This window comes from Nelumbo nucifera, chromosome 6, assembly GCF_055504915.1.
Source record: "Nelumbo nucifera cultivar China Antique chromosome 6, China Antique-T2T, whole genome shotgun sequence".
NCBI lineage: Eukaryota > Viridiplantae > Streptophyta > Magnoliopsida > Proteales > Nelumbonaceae > Nelumbo > Nelumbo nucifera.
The window spans coordinates 63,362,260-63,382,186 of record NC_142654.1 but is presented as its reverse complement, the minus strand read 5'-3'; the positions used below and the strand labels follow the sequence as shown (position 1 = coordinate 63,382,186).

The 19,927-nt window shown below is 40.3% G+C and overlaps 2 pseudogenes; one reads left to right on the top strand and one right to left on the bottom strand.

Moving 5' to 3' along the window:
- The first annotated feature begins 6,393 nt into the window (after positions 1–6,393).
- On the top strand, positions 6,394–6,837 carry LOC148791120 (auxin-responsive protein SAUR64 pseudogene; annotated as a pseudogene).
- A 9,292-nt stretch (positions 6,838–16,129) lies between these two features.
- LOC148791119 (auxin-responsive protein SAUR67 pseudogene) lies at positions 16,130–16,681 on the bottom strand (annotated as a pseudogene).
- Positions 16,682–19,927: the final 3,246 nt, after the last annotated feature.

Below are 19,927 nucleotides of genomic sequence, written 5' to 3'. Positions count from 1 at the left end.
ACTTCCCACCTCATTTAATCCCCTCTAATTAAGTCTTATACTTAAATTATTTACTCTCATTTTCTCTTATTAAATTAGATCTATGTCAATATGTTTAACAATATAAACCTATAGGATGACTCTGGCGCCGCTTCCTTGCTGATTCAACGAACCATCTACGTAGAGGACCGAAGGCTCTTCGTCCCAAGTTGACTTCGTTCTAATCGGGGCTGGTTCCGCACTGGTGGAGGCTTCCTTCACGTACTTGATTTCCATCAGTTCAGGCGTTCTGATGCTAAATGTGCATTATGCCACGAAGTCGGCCAGGGCTTGGGCCTTAATCGCCATTCGGGGTTCGTACCAAATGTCGTATTTGCTGAGCTCTATAGCCCACTTCGTCAGCCTCCCAGATACCTCAGGCTTGAGCAGTACTTGCCTTAGAGGCTGATTGGTAAGAACAATGATCGTGTGGGTTTGGAAATACGGCCGAAGTTTCCGAGCTGCTATGATCAGTGAATATGCCAGTTTCTCGATCTTTGGGTACCTAGTCTCGGCATCCTGTAAAACTTTGCTCACATAGTAGATAGGTCGTTCGACCCGATCTACTTCTTTTATTAGTACCAAGCTGATTAGCTCGTCGCTTGAGGAGAGGTACAACTTTAAAACATCGCCTTCCTTGGGCCGGGTTAAAATCGGGATGTTGGTCAAGTAATTTTTTAGTTCGTCAAAGGCAGACTGGCATTCCTCAATCCACTCAGGGTTGGCTTCAATGCCACGTCGGCTAACTATGTAGCCCAGGAATTTTCCCGATGTGACACTGAAGACACACTTGTTCGGGTTTAGTTTCATATTATACTTGCGCAAGATTTCAAATATGCATTGCAGGTCACTTATTAAATAGTTTGAAAGTCGGGTCTTGACGACCATGTCGTCTACATAACATTCAACTTTGTCGCCAATCAGTGGCTCAAAAATTCGATTTACAAGTCTTTAGTAGGTCGCCCCAGCATTTTTCAGCCCGAAGGGCATGACGTTATAGCAATACAGACCCAGTTCAGTAATAAAAGCCGTTTTCTCTTCGTCGGCAGGGTCCATCTTGATTTGGTTGTAGCCCGAGTATGCATTCAGGAAACTCAACAACTCATGCCCTGAGGTCGCATCCACTAGAGGATCAATCTTGGGGAGTGGAAAGCAGTCCTTCGGGCAAGCCTGATTCAGGTCGGTATAGTCGACGCACATGCGCCATTTACCATTGGCCTTCTTTACCAGAACGGGGTTAGCCACCCAGCTCGGGTAATGGACCTCCCTAATGAAGACGGCCGCAAGAAATTTCTCGACCTCCTCGTCGACTATCCTCCAACGTTCTAGGGCGAGGTTGCGTTTCTTTTGTCTAATGGACCTGACTAAGGAATCAGTATTTAGCTTGTGAGTATTATTTTCGAGTCTATGCCGGGCATTTCTGCCGCAGACCATGCAAATACGTCTAAATTTTGGAGTACGAAACTTACTAGTCGAGTTCGAAGGGGTTCCACTACTGTTGCTCCGATTTGGAGGGTCCTAGTCGGGTCTTCCTTTGAAGTCGGGATGGAGACCCTCTCCTCGATCGGCGTGGCTCGTTCTTCAGGGTATTCCATGGGCCGCTCGAGCTCAACACTTTCCATCAGATTGGCTTTCCCTTTGGTGGCCACCACGTAACACCTTCGAGATTTGAGTTGATCACCTCGGGCTACTCCTATGCCGAAGTCCATGGGGAACTTCATCGTTAGGTAGTAGGTAGACACCACGGCATGAAGCACATGGGTGATGGGCCTTCCTATAAGGGCGTTGTATGGGGAAGGCGTGGCTACCACCAGGAAGGTGTGCTCAAATCTTGTGACGCTGGGCCATGTCTCGATCTCTACAGGCAATGAGATTTGGCCAAGGAGCCTAACTTCCTCTCCACTGAAGCCCACTAGAGGGGTGCTCGCGGGCTGAAGGTCATTCTCCCAAAGCTGTAACTTGTCAAAGGTGCTTCTGAACAGGATATCGGTCGAGCTTTCTGAATCCACCAAGACACGTCTGACCTTGAAGTCATTGATCTTCATCCTTATGACCAGTGCATCGTCATGGGGGTACTGGACTCCTCGCGCGTCGTCCTCAATGAAAGATATGGGGTCTACAGGCCGTGGGTACTTCGGCGGGTTCCGTTCTTCATGCTCCAAATCTGCGACCGAGGTCCTCCCTGCCGCCGAGGTGCAGCCCGCGACGATGGATCCGCCGGTAATTGTGTTTATCACCCCACGGACTGGTCTTTCTTCGGGGGGTTCTTGCTGCTCGGCTCGCTTGTTACTGGACTCGGGGGCGTTTCTCCTCTGCTCCCCCTACCGATCTGCCTGGCTTTTATTACTTTTCTGTACAAAATCCTTTAAGTACCCGCGATGGATGAGTTCCTCAATCTCGTCGCGGAGACTTTTACAATTTTTGGTACTATGACCGTGGTCTTTATGGAAATGGCAATATACATTCTTATTCCTGGTGGCGGGGTCCCCCTTCATCCGGGGTGGCCACCTTACAAATGGTGCATCTTTAATTGTCATTAAGATTTCCCCTCGCCTCGCGTTGAGAGGGGTGTAGTTCGTCCTCTCGACTCGAGGAGCTCGGGGGTGCCAACCTGACTTGTCTCCCCTGGCTGGGGACTTGCTCTTCTTCCTCATACTGCTTCCGTGGTGTTCCTTGTCGTCGTCTCTCCTCCTCTTCTCCGCTGGGGCTCCGGCTTTCTGGTTCATTTCCTCTTCAGTCTCGATGAATTGGTCGGCGAGCTTGAGGAAGGCGGTGATGTCCTTGGGCTTGTTCGCTACCACATGCCACTTGAACTCCTGGTGAGTGACTCCTCTTTTGGCCACGGCGAGTCTCACCGCGGGGTCCAAGTTCAGGATTGAGAGGCAGGTGTCGTTGAAGCGCTTGAATGCTTGCACGAACTGCGCCCAACTCCTGATTGTCCCGGATGGGAGATTTCTATACCATGTGTGCGCTACTCCTCTGAAGGTCATGGAGAAGGCGATGCACATGCAGGCTTCACTAGCTCCGGCGAGGTGCATGTTGGACTGAAAGGAGTCCACATAGTCATTCAGATCGAATGACCCATCGTACTTGTCCAGAGGGGGAATTTTAAAGCCTTTCGGCATGGGATCCGTTATCTCCAACGACGCACATGCAGCCATCCATGTGGAATCATTTTTGGATTTCCAAAATATACTTCCTTTGAGATAAATAGAAACTATTGCTAGAAGGAAGAACCTCAACACATAGGAAGTAATGAATGGGCCTAACATCTCTGATGGTAAAACTATGGTAGAGATGAAGGAGTGAACTGCTATATCAAAATTGTCAGTTCAAAACAAATGAAGTGAGTGCAAAGTGGATGTGTAAATCTTGAACCACTTTGCACTCATATAAATCAAATATTTTTGCTTTGCACTCTATAAATCTGTATTCGTACTCCTTCCAAACAGAGCCTTAGTAAGATATTTCTTGTTAACAAACAAATTTCATCCTTTGTTGTTCAAGTTCTCTTTTAATCAAATTTGCATTAAAAGTCATGATTAACCACGGGAAACTCGTTGCCATGGCATGAAAGTGGCACAAATTAGCTGCAATGGGCAGGAGAAGAATCTCATCACCAACAGTCATGCAGAAAGATGGGGACATGTGCAACTAATTGGTGACCAATAAGGGCCATTTCGTAATTTACACAAGCGATAAGAGGCGTTCCATTGGCATATCTCAGCGATCCTATCTTCATAGAATTACTCAAAATACTTGAAGAGGAGTTTGGACTACCAAGCGATGGGCCTACCACACTGCCTTGAAAAGCAGATTTTGTTGAGAAAATCATCAATTTGATGCAAAGGCATCCGTCTAAAGATTTAGCCTAGCGTCACTCACCACTTGTCATTGCTCGTTATCTTCACCTCTCTGTCAAGAATCAAATAACCCACCTACACTTCTTACTGGATTTTTGTACTCAACTTTGTGACCAGTGGAGACCAAATCTCTAATTAATACTTGATCATTTGTACCTGATAATACTTTATATTTTTGTATATTTCAAGGGGTCACAGTTGTTTTGACAAAATAGGAGTCACAGTTGTATATTTCAAGGAGTCACAGTCTAATTAATACTTTATCATATATGGTCATTGCATTCACAAAATGCCTAACTTCTTTTCTGTAAAGATTTATAATAGCATATATGCATCAGATTAGGCGGTTGGTGAAAGTTAGGTTTTTAAGTATGTATCGATTATTAAAATGAGAATATGTGGTTTAGCATTGGTCAATGATCACACCTATTAAACAGGAAGGAAGGCTTTAAGGTTGTGTTCGGTTTGAAAGAAACAACTTTTCCCCACATTTTATTTCGTTATTAGTGGGTCCCACTAAAAAGAATGCTTCCCTTACGGGTCATTTACCTAAAAAAGTAATACCCTCCCAACACTTGGGTTAATCACTTACCCATCCGCATCAAAAAATTGCTAATACATCATGGGATAATATTGTCCCTTCAATAATATAATTTTTTTGGATAAAACATTCATTATATATAATTTTACAACAAAAATAAAAGAACATTAATTAGTGCACTTATCCGGATAAGTAAAACACTCACCAAGATGGGAATGAAGCCTAAGAATTTATTATCAGCCTCGAGTGGAGAAATTAAGTGACACCCTAACCCTACAAATATCAAAAGGGCAATCCTGTCATTTTAGCTAAGATATGGTGTCTAGGGGTGGATTCGAGCCTTGCTGAGCCAAATATTTAGCTATTTGAGCTTGACTCTCTCACAAACTATCATGCTTGAGCTCGAGCTTGATTCGAATTAGAGATTTGAGCTCGAGCTCGACTTGAGTCAAAAGCTCAGAAGTTTGAGCTCGGTTACCTTTGATTGCAGGTCTCCCTCAGGTGCTGAATTGATGCGTAGAGGTCTCCCTAGTAGCCGAGGTGCTAAGTCAAAGTCCCCCTAGCGTCCGAGATGCCGAGCCGAGGTCTCCCTCAGCTGTTGAAGTACCGAGCTGAGGCTTTCCTAGCAGCCAAGGTGTCGAGTTGAGGTCTCCCTTATTTGTCAAGGTCCCGAGCTGAGGCCTCCCTCAATTGTCGAGGTGCTGAGCCGAGGTCTTCCTCAGTGGTCGAGGCCTCCCTCAATAACCAAGGTGCTGAGCCAAGGAGACATAGTCTCACGAGCCTCACAAGTCGAGCATTATTAAGCTCGAGCTCGGCTCGAAAAGAAAATGAACCTATATATTGTACTCGAATTCGGCTCGAAGCTTGGTTTAGACCAAGCCAATCCGAGATTTTCATGAGCCGAGCTCAAACAGCTCATACATAACTCGACTTGTAGCCACCCCTAAATTGGTGTCGTTGTGAAATCCTATTGGGCCCTTTATCCAGAAAGAAACCTCATCTATTTTATCTTTGTAATTTGTATTAGGTACGTAATTGCATAGGAAGAGATACATGAGAGCCCACACTTTAATTGAATAGACTAGTAGCTTTGCAAACATGCACCCTATGTGGGGCTTCTTCTGTAAGCAGTCCTTGGAGTATAGAAGCGACATTAGTGGGAATTTGCTATTATGAACGGATTTTTTTCTATGATGAAAAAAACTGCATGGTCAGCAAAAATGATACACTTTTTTCTGAATCAATCACATTGGCAACCACTCCCTTAATGAACAGGTTTAAAAGAATTCAAATAAATAAACAAGCTAAGTTGGTAAAAAGAAACACTTGCAATTTTGTATTTTGTCTTGGGGCAGAGCAAGTGGACAGTTTATACAGTAAACCCACCCACCTAGCCACGTTATATGTCCAGGTGAGAAAAGGATAGGTAATGGATGTGCGGTCTGAAATCCAGACACAGAATATGTATCCCCAGTGGCTCACTCAGTGCTTCCCTTTGACTCCTTTGTATTGTTGTTTCACGAGATTATTTTCACTCTTCAGCAGTACAGTACAGTAGTACTTCAGTTATCACCAACAAGTTCAGTCTATGAGTTGGCACATTAAATTAGATGGACCCGGTATGTCCTCTGCCTAACCAATCGAGAAGAAAGAAATCCAACATCCAATGTGACGCCCTGCTATCTCCACGAGGCCATCGTATATTCACCCAACAATCTATCATGCCAAGTTGCCAAACTCTTTAATCTTGATTGAACTTAATAGTCCAATCATCACATGACTATGCATCCCATATGCAACCCGACATAAGGAAAGCTACTCTTCTCTGGCAATTCTATATAACTAAGCTATGCCCATTGCTTTCTCTCCATCCCCAAAACAATCTCTCTTCTCTTCTCTTCTCAGAAACCTCAGCAAATCTCTTCCTTTATCCTCAAGACCCTTATTTCTCTCAAGCTCACACTAGAAAACATGATCAACAACAGGAAGCTTCTTGCCATGGTAAGAAAGTGGCAGAAGTTGGCAGCCATCGGCAGGAGAAGAATCTCATCGCCAAGAACTAAACTGCAAAGGGGAGCGGATGAGTGCAGCGAAATGGTGGCTGTTAAAGATCACTTCGTTGTGTACACGGCTGATCAGAAACGTTTTGTTATTCCATTGACGTATCTCAACAATCCCATCTTCATAGAGTTACTCAGAATGTCTGAAGAAGTGTTTGGACTACCGAGTGATGGGCCTATCACATTGCCATGCGACTCAACGTTTGCAGAATACATCATCTCGATGGTGCAAAGACGTCCTTCAAGAGAATTAGAGAAGGCCTTAATTATGACCCTACCAATAAGTCGGTGCTCATTATCTTCTTCTCTCCATCAAGAACTGGGTATTCGGCCTATACCTGTAAATGGCTTTTGAACAAGTCATATATTGCTATGACCCCTGGGATCATTGGGGATCTTCAGTATTTTTTTTTTCTTTTTTTGAATTTGTAAATGATTATACATACACAAATACAAGTTCTGTTGCTGTATCTTCAGCAGAATTTTTGGATGAAAATGATATCGAGCTCACTCTTACTCGTGCAAATATATGTTAGTGTTTCCATACTAGAGTAAAACCAGATCCTTTATCTTGAAATGTCCCCTCTTGTTAGCTAAAGTATAATTGTGATTGTGATCTAGTGGTTTTGGCCCCTGCTATTGATATACATAATAAATAATAGTTAATGTTATAGAAAATTTAAGTTCAAATGGAAATTAATTGCATCCTAGTTGTGTATTGGGACTGCCAATCAGGATCTACCCTTTTGTGAGGAATTGTGCCCCACACGTGACCCATAATACATCCTAGTTGTGTATTGGGAACATCTCCCTATGACAAGTACATAGGAGATATTTCTAATGCATCTCAAGATGTACATGTTGGTATGCTCTATGGGGTGCCAGTCCGAGTTCTTTTGTGAATGTGAACCTTACCAAAAAAATAGTCTTCCAAAAGTAAACATGTCTGCAATGTATTTAGTCATCAAATTGAAGTGCTTTTATGGATAAAATATTGTTTTCCAGCAGTTAATTTTGAAAAAATTCTCATCAGACTGTTTAATGTTTTTTATATGTCCAAACTACCCTTTTTATACCATTTATTATATTTTCCATTGAAGTTAGCTGAAATGGCTAAAATAAAAACAACGGCTTTAAAACATTCAATGGAGACACAACTGATCTACTTGCCTTTTAAAAACTTGGAATATGATCCGCTTACATTTTATGAGGAAGATGATGGCAAAAGGATGAATTAGAAGACTCAACCATGGACAACATCAAGGCGATAATCATGATATGTGAAGTAAAACTCTGAAAGAAAAGAAACAATTATTGGCCCACCAGACCAGATTTATATATTTTACCGTTTCTTCTCAATCTATAAAAATTATTAATTTTGTTTATATAATAGGAAGTGATGGTTTTGGTGGCAACAAGACTATCGCGGCAATCGAGTGGATGGTTTTGGTGGCAACAACTCTAAACTCTGAAGCAAATGTAGTAACGGACTAAAAGGGACCCGGTGGATGGATCAACCCACTAACAAAAGGGAGATGGAGCTTTTGACAATGTGAAAGAGTAAAACAGTAATAAACTGTATATTGAACTTTTCTTTTTAATTTACATTCTTAACATGAAACATGCTTGAATTAATTTCTCCATTGTGTTTCTGAAGCCGTTTTACACGTAAGATTGGCTGCGAAGTCTCTCATTCCTTGCACATTCCTCCTGAAAAGCTGTAAGAAGGGAAGAACAACGCCTTTGCTCTGCTATAGCTGCAATATATTTCTACTAGAGGGCATCACAAACTTAACTTTCTGCTCTGTATGAAGCTCCAAGCTGTACCATTTCTAGCTTCTTCTGTTGTGTACAATTCACAATGCCCTCCAATGAGTTGATAAAGTTTCACAAAACAGTTGTGCTATTAATGGCATCTTGAAACTGTGAACTTATTGAATTCAATAAGGATGTTTCCTTTAGAATAAATTCTTCTTTTCTCCAATAACAGAGCATAATAGCTAGGTAGCATAGTATTTACGAGTTCAACGAAGTTTTTCCAGAATTTGAACATATAATTCTGAGAACCAACACTCATACTGGATTAGTACGTTCTGTTTGAGATTGTTCTCCTCAGTTTTTCCAATTAGTTACATAAAGACTGATCAATGTCACCATGGAGGTCGAACCTCCTAGGAAAACAATATGATGTTGAATTAATGCGTTTAAGCTCGTCAGTCTAGCCAATCCGGGTTTTGACTGCCTCTGCACCTCTCACTTTGACTCGGTTTCCGATACTGATGAAGGGATGAGAGATCCATTGTATGGATGCCCAAATCTTGCGGAATAAGGGGGCGAATTTCAAAAAAAATTTCTCTCCCTTTCAACTGGGAATCGCATTCCCTATTTAGAAAATTATATTTTCAATGATCAATCTTGAACCATAAACTGAACCAGATTTGAACCAAAAGGAGTAGGAGAGGATTATACCTGATACGGAGAAAAAGTATCTCCCAACGAAAGTGTTCATGCCCAAGGAAGGATCCAAACACTGCTCCCACTGAAGATGGCGCAGTGCAGGATGGAGCAGAATCAGCAGTATTCTTCTCCAAAAATTTTGTCATTCACAAGAAACAGCAGGATGGCACGTGAGCACAACTTCCTATCAATTCTTTCCCAAAGAACCGATGTCAAGATCGAATCTTTACTTTTCCCACAACTGGAGATCGAACTGGATGTCTGGCGGTTGCAAGAAGGAGGCGGCAAGAAAGATCTTTGCAGGGATTGCAGAAATCTTTCTTCTCTGATTTCAGCTCTGAAGAGGATCTGATTATCTAATTCTTCTAAAGGCTACCGCCCCCTCCTTCTTTTGTAAACCTAAAAGATCAGCTCCTAATCCAATTAGGAGCTACTGATCCAAATCATATTTGGATCAGACCTCTCTTTAGGTGATAAGGATAAACCCTTATCTTATCTGCAGATTAGATCAGCCCTCTCCTAATTTCATTAGGAGGCTTCTAGACCTGAATATGATTCAGATCTAGACTCTCTGAGTGGATAGGGTTAAGGTGATGAAATACACGTGTTGATTCCGTGTTGTAACACTCAGGGGACCACACACATCACTATGTATAAGGTCAAGTGTGCCTGTACATCTTTCAAGCTTACCGTTAAATGGCCGTCTCGTCATCTTGCCTTGCAGGCAAGGCTCACAAGTGGGAAGATCTTCTATAGTTAGAAAATCCAAAGGACCATCCTTTACCAACCTTGTGATTCGGTCAACACCGATGTGGCCATGTCGGTAATGCCACAGGCACGTGGGATTAACTGTATCATGAGCTCTTTTCTTGGGGATTTCAACCGATGTAGTTTTGGTTATGTTAGTTTCTAGAGAGGGATGTAGAACATAGAGACCGTTCTCCAGTTCCCCGTATGCGATGAATCTGTTATTTCTTTTAATAGTAATTGTATTACTAAAGAAGACAGAATAACCATCTGCACACAGTTTTGAGACAGAAATCAGATTTCTCCTTAAATTTTGTACATAAAGACAATCTTTCAGTACAATTGTTCCTTCTCTAAAAAGTAACTCCACGGTTCTTATGGCCGCGGCTGCAACAATTGCAGTAGTCCCCAAGTAGAGCGTGACTTCTTCTTCACTCAGCCTTCTGCTTACCTTGAACCCCTGCAATGAGTTACACGCATGAGTTGAAGCCCCGGAGTCAATAGACCAGGACGCAGAAGCTACCAATAATTGGTTTCTATAACATAAGTTTCGAGATTACCTTTCTTGGATTCCAGGTAGGTAGGACAGTTCCTTTTCCAATGGCCGGTCTTCTTGCAGAAGTGATAGGCATCCTATGCCTTGTCCTTCCTCTACTTCTTGGGTTTGGCAGCCTTCTTCTGGGGCTTTCTCTTTGCCTTCCTTTTCTTGCCCGTTTTGCCAGTTTCAACAAGCATGGCAATGGGTTCATCCTTTTTAATCAATTCTTCGACCCTCTGCAACATATTGCTGAGTTCCTGCAAGCTGACGTTCAGCTTGTTCATGTTGTAATTCATGATGAATGGATTAAAGGATGGAGGCAAAGAGTTGAGAATACCATTGATCTGTGTTACCAGATCCAGCCCAGATCCAAGAGCCTCCAGTTCATTGATATATCCCATCATCCGGAGACAATGGTCGTGAACTTGTTGGCCCTTGGACATTTGCGCGGTCATGAACTGTTTCAAGACCTTCTGCCGAGTAGAACGATTCTGCTCTTCGTACATTGTCTTGAGACTGTCCAATACGTCCTTAGCAAGTTTGATCTGATCAAACTGCCTCTGAATTAGGTTGTCCAAGGAGGTAATGATATAGCAGCGGGCAAGGGAGTTTTTCTCCTCCCATTCTTGGTATTCTCTTCTCCGGGCCTCAGAAGCCCTATCTCCTGGACGATCCGGGGCAAGATTCTTGGCTACCTTGTCCAACTTTTCAGAGGTTAAGACCAATATAAGTTTCTTGTACCAGTCGGCATAGTTTGGGCCTTTCAGCTTGTTGTCATCAAGCAGCTTTGCAAATTATCCGTTTGCCATTTTCTGATAAAAGAGCAAACATTAGTCCACAACCCAATTTGATTCACGTTCATTACATAGAAATGGATTTTAATCTACGTTCCATTTTCATTTATTCATCTCTGAGATTTCCCTCCTTTCTCAGTGACGGAGACCACGGGTTGTCTCTGGAAATGTGGGAAATCACATAGGGTGCATGGAGCCAACTGTTTCAGCTGCAAAACCCCACCACCTTTCTGTGAAGGATCATATCCACTCATCATATGAGTTTTCCCTTTAGCCTTTGTCAGATAAGGTTCAGAGCCGTTTTCAGGTAAACATTTCTGTCCAGTGAGTGCTTATCCATCATGTTCGTGAACGCCAAGGTACCGTGAGAGAGTTCCCATTTTCTGGTGAAGCCCCTCCCACATCGGTCTATGACGCCCCTATCATCTTATGAAACACTTAGACAAGCCCAACAGCAAATGGATAGTCCATTTTCTGGTGCGTTTCCTCATTACTGAAGGACCCATCCTCATGCTAATGATGGAAGGCCTTTAGAGAGTTCATCATATGAATCTCCCTATCACATGCACTCATATTAGCCGGAGGGAACAATCAATTACGCCCTAGTTTGATCTAGGTCAAACCCAAGTGGCTCCCACTGACTTTCATAAAGTCAGATTTCGGTGGGCCCAAATCGACTAGGGTCCCGCACGTAACCTCTCCATGAGGTGTGGGGCCCACCACTGAGGGAGGTCATCCAATGACCAAAAGGGACACAATGGCAATGATGTGCATTCAACCATGGTGTGTGCAAGAGCCATTATCGATTCAGCATGGGCCAAGCACTTATGGCCCATGTACGTAACACATCACACATCCATACATCACATGCAAGGATAAATTGATCCAATCAATCAATTATCTATAAAGCCCACTTGAAGCCCATTTTAAATCCATAATATTAACCATTTAATATTATCTAGGTATATGGGGCGAATTAGGGTTGATGGGTTCGGCCCATATAGCTTTATCCATAGAGTGGGCTTTTAGCAGTTTTAACCATTTAAAACTGGGCCTTTATAGGTTGGGCCGAATTAACCATTTAATTAAATATCAATCCTCAGGCCCATTAGTGGGAAAATTACGGCTGACTTTCAGCCTAGATCGAACCCTAGATTTGGTCCAAACAATTTGAACCAATCTTGGTTCGAATGGGTCTAGGGTTTGATCTTTAATTAAATCTTTAATTCAAGAAAATAATCTGAAATTAAATTATGACAAAAGAACAATCAAGAATCAGTGTATCAGGGCTGTTCGCACAATCCTTCTTGCAAAACAGAGGTTAGATCACAATTTGCAGCATAAACTGCAAATCGCAGATTGTAATTCTCCCATCTGCGAAATATCCTTCTCTACGAAATGTTCTTCTATGTGCCGCCTTCTTCGATCGAAAATAAAAAAAAATAGAAATCCTAATTTCTATTAATAATTACATCAGATCGAATACCTATACATTCAGTCTAAAAATAAAAAAAAAATTATTTTATACACCAAATGTAACAAAATAATCCATAATCTGCACAAATCGCAGGTTCCCTGCGCAAATCAAGATTTCGATCTCCTCTTGTACGAATAGCCCATAAATCAAGAAAATCATAAAGAACAATTCTAAACAATAATCAGATTTATATAAAATTAATTTCAGATTATTTGCCCATAAATTTTGGGAACAAATTTCCCAAAACCCATATCTACGCAAATTGGGTAGAATGCCTTCTGCCCATTTGCGCAGGTTCAGATCTGAAATAGATTGGTTCAAGATTTGAACCATGGCTCTGATACCACTGAAGGGATGAGAGATCCATCGTATGGACGCCCAAATCTTGCGGAATAAAGGGGCGAATTTCAAAAAAAATTTCTCTCCCAGTTGGGCTCACTTAACCTTCCTAACTGCTGCCCAGTTGGGCTTCCTTGTATGGCGTAGGACCCAAGCATTGATCTACACATCAGCTACATGGGTTCGGCCCAGCCTTTGTTACAAGGCCTGGCCGAATACACTGTTATGGGCAGTGCACCCCCTGAAACCCATCAAATGGGCTCTATGGGCTCAACACTTACCCTAAGTGGTCCCTGGGCCAAGCCACCTTGTAACACCTAGGGACTGTGGGCAGATACAAGATTAGCCCATCAGGTATTACCCTCAATGGTCTTACACTCAACCTCTCAGCCCTTAATGATCAAACACTGCCCGACAAGAGAGGACCTCTCCATCGGCTGCAAGGAACAGTGTTGCACTCTCTGCTTATATGGATCCCGGGAATTAAAACCTTTTGCAAACATTTTAGAAACCATAATATATATACTTTTATATCTCATATAAAATATACTTTGCAAAAAACAAATCTCAACGATTGAAATCGGTTGTCAGCAGTCTTGGTTTCCATCAGAGAGAGTGCATCCCCGATCATTACATTTGTCCGACAAAGGGACTGATCCTGTCACTATGATCACCCACTCAGATGAACTCTCAGATTGTCCCAACATACCCAGGTTTTGACCCCGCTAAGAATCTCACTGATTGGTACATCAAAGACAGCCCAATCCGACACCTAGTGCAGTATCATAATCGAGTGTAGGGGTCGAGTGTAACTTTTCAGTTTTGCCCATTAATCTCCAAGGTCCAGGGCAATACTGGAAATCTGGTCCAGTTCAAAGATTCAAGCCTTATCAGGATAGGTCTCCCCAGACCAACCCACTGGCTGTGAACATTCTAAACTAACACGAGTCTCACTAAGTGTCCAGTTTAAGGGTATTACACAGAAATATACTAACGGAACATGAATTAAATATGCACTTTTATTCATTTACAATAAACTCATAAAGTACATCATTCTGATTGAAGCTAAGGGCATACAAAACTGTCTAACAACTGATTCCCCGAATTCAACATCATCATCATCCTCGACGTTGTGAAACTGGTCATTCTCCACATAAAATCTAATGTGCTTGAATCTCTTCTTGAGCCAGTGATTCTCTATGATTTCTGGAATTGTTATTTTGGTCAGGGGGTTTGTGTCAAGAAGACAAGAGAGAAACTAAATAAGCTCCGGGGTGAATATCGACAAAGGCACTGGAACTCGCCCTAGTAAATCTTCGTGTACATGGCGATGATGTTTTAATCATGAAAGGGAAGATAACCAGCAATCAAAACAAACAAAATCATTCTCCAAGACTAGATATCCGTTTCCTAGGTTAAATGGGTTTTAAGAGAAAAAGGGCAAGAAAAAAAAAAGTATAAGGGGAACTTTGTAACTGACCCCATAAAATACAAAGGGGGTCTTTGTAATTTACCCAAAAATAAATTTATAATTTAGACAAAAAAATTAAAATGGCCATTTTTCATCCTCAAATTATGATGGAAAAGACTAATTTAAGGCAAAAACAGACGATGTTAGAGTGAGAGAGAATCATGAGGGCTAAATATTGAAAAATCAAGAGAGAGAATTTGGGAAGGAATCAAGATTATTCAGGAAACAAATTTTCTAAAAGAGATGCATGTATCCACCAGTTTGTTGACTGGCTATAGTTGCCAAAATTTTTAAAAGTAATAAATGAAAATTATTGGAAATTGAGGTTTCCTAATGGGTTAGAGAAGTTTTGGAGGTGTTTCAGTTATTTAGTGATTTCACTAAATATTGATGTTTCACTATTCACAGTATCAATAATTTTCTGATAATTACTAATTAATAATTCAGTTATTTAGTAGTTTATAATAATTTAGTAATTACTACAAATTAACAATTACTGATAGCTATTGATTGTTATTTGACTAATAATTCATTGTTAATTTTCAATAATCATTTTCAGTACACATTGAAAATTAATAGTAAATTTTGTGATAATTTACTGTTAATTTTAACAAAAAAATATAAATATTGTAAGTAAATTACAATAAATTAGTAATTACTGTAAATTAATATTTAGTTATTATTAGTTTTTGACAATAAATTTTATGATAAGTTGCCACTAAGTATAACAAAAAAATATAAATAGTTTGCTGAAATATCATTAGTTAACTATTAATTAATTAGTAATCCGTAAGTGATTTTTAGTTCATTTGTGGTAAATTATTAACTAATTCATTCAATCATTAATTTCTAAATAATTACCAAAATTATGAAATTAAACCAGTCCACAACTAAAAATTAAATAATTATTGTCGGGTTTCTATCGGATTAGGGTCCAATATGGATTGGACCCAACCCATTTGTATCTTCCTAACCCGTTTAGAGCTACCGTACTCACACAAACCAGCGAACATATATAATAGCCGTTCTGTATCATTTTAGTGCACTAATAGGCAAGTGTTGAGCACGTACAGCACTGTATAGTTGTCGGTAGCTCTTCCAAGTGCTGGTTGACCAAAATTGGTTTATTTTCACCTTGGTGGGTGAGGTGGAAATGGCTATGTTTGGTTTGAAGGAAAAAGTAGAGAAAGGAAAGGAAAAGAAAGGCAAGAAGACTTTTATAAACTTTGTATAGGTTTTGATACCTTTCCCTTCCTTTCCCTATCTTTTCATTCAAACCAAATATAGCCGTAAGAATTGCAAAAATTAAACTTCCTTTTTCCCTCACTCTAGTCCAATTCCAAAACTGCAAAATATCCTTGATTTGAAACTCAACAGATGTAGAATAGAGTGAAAGATCAATTCCACAAAAGAATGTACAACAAAGGAAAAACAGGTTGGGAAGGAGGAGTGGGGGAAGAAATTGAATGAACAAAATACCATTATTAGCAGGGCAAAAAAAAACCCATTGTTATCTAAAGATGTGAACTTTGGATAAAAATGCAAGAATAGAAGGGGAAAATTGAAGAAGGGGAAGACCTTCTGCTGGGGGCAATTTTCAAGTTAAAAGATGATGTCGCCTGAGCAAATTAAATACAACTCTTGTATAGGAATACAAGCATAGATTTCCATGAGAAAAGTGAACTCAATTTCATTCTCATCCAACAATTCTGCTCATGAAACAACTACAAAATTTGTATATGTATAATTATTTACAAAATTCAAGAAGAAAAATAGAAAAGTATTGAAGATCATGGTCCCCATGGACATAGCAATATGACTTGTTCAAAAGCAACTGGCAAGTATAGGCTGATTACTCTGTTCTTGATGGAGAGAAGAATATAATGAACACTGACATGTAGATAGGATCATAACTAAGGCCTTCTCTAAGTCTCTCGAAGGACGTCTTTGCACCATTGAGATAATGTACTTGGCAAACTCTGAATCGCATGGCAATGTGATAGGCCCATCGCTCGGTAGTCCAAACTCTTCTTCAGACATTCTAAGCAATTCTATGAAGATGGGATTGCTGAGATATGCCAATGGAATAACAAAACGTTTTTGATCAGCCGTATACACAACAAAGTGGTCTTTAACAACCACTATTGCGTTGCATTCATCCACATCGCTTTGCAGTTTAGTTCTTGGTGGTGAGATTTTTCTCCTGCCAATGGCTGCCATCTTCTGCCACTTTCTTACCATGGCTAAAAGCTTCCTATTGTTGATCATGTTTTGTAATTTGAGATTGAGAGAACTAAGGGCCTCGAGGATGAAGGAAGAGATTTGCTTAAGATTTGGAGAAGAGATTGTTTTGGGGATGGAAAGAGCAATGGGCATAGCTTACTTATATATAATTGCAAGCGGAGACAAGCCAGAAGAGAATGGCTTTCCTTCTGTCGGGTTGCATGGAATGCATAACCATGTGATGATTGGACTATTAAGTTCCATCTAGATTAAAGAGCTTGGCAACTTGGCACGATAGATTGTTGAGTGAATGATGATGGCATCCATATATGGAGGTCGTAGGGCATCACATCCGATGTTGGATTTCTTTCCTCTCAATCGGTGAGGTAGATGACATACTGGCTCCATTTATTTTAATGTGCCAATTCATTGACTGAAATTGTTGGCATGGCAATCACTAAGTACTGCTATACTGTTGAAGATGAAAATAATCTTGTGAAACATCGTACAAAGGAGTCAACATGATGAGTGCATTAAGGGGGTGCTTGCAAATGTCAATGGTTCAGAAAAAGTATGTGGGCCTGTTTGGTTTATGGGAATCGGGGTCCAGAATCGAAAAATTGGAATGGGCCATTTGTATTCTAACTGTTTGGTTTGATGGAATTGGAATCTCACCCCCACTGTTAGTGGAATGACATTATTCTATTTGAGAGAATGACTATTCTTTTCCCCTCTCTTGAAAATGAAATTCCATTTTAGCTAACTGATTCCACTTCTCTTTGGGATTCCTATCTAAAACAAAGACTATATAAATAGACTATTCCGATTGTCATTTTGATGATTGTAGGGTTTGGGTGGCATTTCGTTGCAAGAAGTCAAAGAAAATGGACCATTAAATTTGTTTTTTATCCTTTCTTGAAAGGGTGAATGTGGACAAAAAAGGAAATGAAAATAATAGTTGTGCCACATATTATACTCTTTTTTCTTTTAATTTGGTTTATTTAAGGCTGTGTTTGGTTCGAAACAAAAGGTAAGAAAAAGATAATTTCTTTAAAACCAAACCAACACTGAAATCCCTCCTTCCTTGTTAGGTGACCATTCACCAATGCTTAAACCATATATATATTCTCATTCGAACAATCGATGCATACTTAAAACCCTAAGTTTCACCATTCGCGCCTAATTTGATAAGTGGTCTCCACACCGGTACCCCCTAATCCCAAATATATGCATTTATCTATACAACAAAGAAGTATATAAATGAAGATAACGAGCAACGACAAGTGGTGAAAGACGCTAGGACAGCCTTCTCTATATCTTTAGACGGATGCCTTTGCATCAAATTGATGATTTTCTCAACAAAGTCTGTTTTGCAAGGCAGTGTGATAGGCCTATCGCTTGGTAGTCCAAAACTCCTTTTCAGATATTCTGAGTAATTCTATGAAGATAGGATTGCTGAGATATGCTAATGGAATGAGAAAACGTCTCTTATCGCTTGTGTAAACTACCTAATGGCCCTTACTGGTCACCAATTTGCTGCATCTGTCCGCATCTCTCTGCATGTCAGCTGTTGGTGATGAAATTCTTCTCCTACCCATCACAGCTAACTTGTGCCACTTTCTTGCCAAGGCAATGAGATTGTTGTGGGTAACCATGAATCTTAATATGAGCTTGATCAGAAAAGAACTTAAGCCCCAAATGACGAAATTTGCTTGCTAACAAAGGATATATATGTTTCGGAGGAAATTTTTTGTTGGACAAAGAAGGCAATAGGAATAGCTCAGTTATATATAATTGCAAGAGGCGACGAAACCATGCAAGTGTAGTTTTACTTTGTGTTAGGTTGTAAGGCAAACAAAGCCATGTGAAATTTGGGTTGGGGAACTGAACTGACATTTTAGAGGCGGGCATGTCTGGGTTGTTGTTAAGTCATAAACATACCCTCATGAAGACAGTAGGCCATAATTGAATTGAATCTCAATTTTCCTGTCATGCACAAACAATTATCCAACATGCTGGGTCCAATCAATTCAGTTCCAACTCATAAATCTTATAAATGTCTGTGGTTTCTGGAATCAGATATTAATACAGAAAGGATGGTATCGTGAAACATCAAAAAATTCAGCAGTAGAAGCAAAGAATTAAGGCAAGTGTTGGGGAGCTTTAGTGGGATCATACATTAATTACTCCTTTCTTTCTGGTGTTACTCTGCTCGCCTTCGTATATCAAACAATTTATACTTCGCCAGTCCGTCATCTGTTTTGGGAAAAACCACAAAAAATGAAAAGGTCTTCTATGGGACATTAATGTTCAATTATTAGCCCTAAACTAAGCCTTGATAGATGATCTGAATCATTTAGATAAAACGTCAAATAGATGGGTTATTTCTTGAAACTTGTCGGGCCAACTCAAATCCTATGGGACACTATTTGATTTATTTTGGCAGGTTTATATGGATGGCCCTAAGTTGAAGGTGGTTTGATGCTGACATCATGATTGTGTAACATTGGCAAATCGGTTCAATCAAGTGTAAACCATAACACTAACCTTATCCTTGAAAATCATCAATGTATTGGTAATTTAATATATCTTTATATGAAATCAGGCCCATGATATTTCTTGGTGGTTGAAATTGGTAACTTGTGTTTTGGATAAATGTAGGGAACTTCTCTTCAGAGCTGTTGGCGTCAAGATGCAAATAAGCTAGTTAGGCCCTCCACGTAGATGTAGGCCAGGCCTCTTAATCCTTTTTATTTTTTTGAAAATTTGTATATTAAATCATAACCACCCTTTATAAAAAATTCTAACCATGGTTTTTGAACCATTATTGATTCAGATGGTCAAATTATTTAGATTGGAAACCGTTCAGGCAATTGGTTCTATTTTACCCTAAATGTAATCTTATGTTAAAAATTGTTGATTTGGTCAGCAACCTGTTGACCTAGGTGGTTGAACTGTCGATCCGTTCAACCTGTTGAATGCTTTTTGACCATTTTTTCTGTTTTTAAATTGTGACGAGTCATTCGTTTGGACTAGGCGATTGAACCACTGACCCAGAAACCAGTGCCCAAAGTGGTTTCAATTCCAGGTCAGTTTTTAAAACATTGATTAGAACATAATTAATGATTGATGGAGTTTAATTCAGAATCTAAAGAGGCATATCTATTATTATATATTAAAACAAATGTGGTCACTTGGCCCACGTCAGATGGCCTCTCCTTTCTCTAGCTAGCTCTTTCCCCAATCAAGGCTTCTCCTTAGTTGTTTCTCTCTCAAAATACCACTCCTTACACTCTCGACTTGCCACATCAGCAAGATCCCTCTCCCTTTTCCACCGCTATTTGTTATGGTTCACACTCATTCACATTTCTAACATTAATAAGAATTTGCACAAAATAA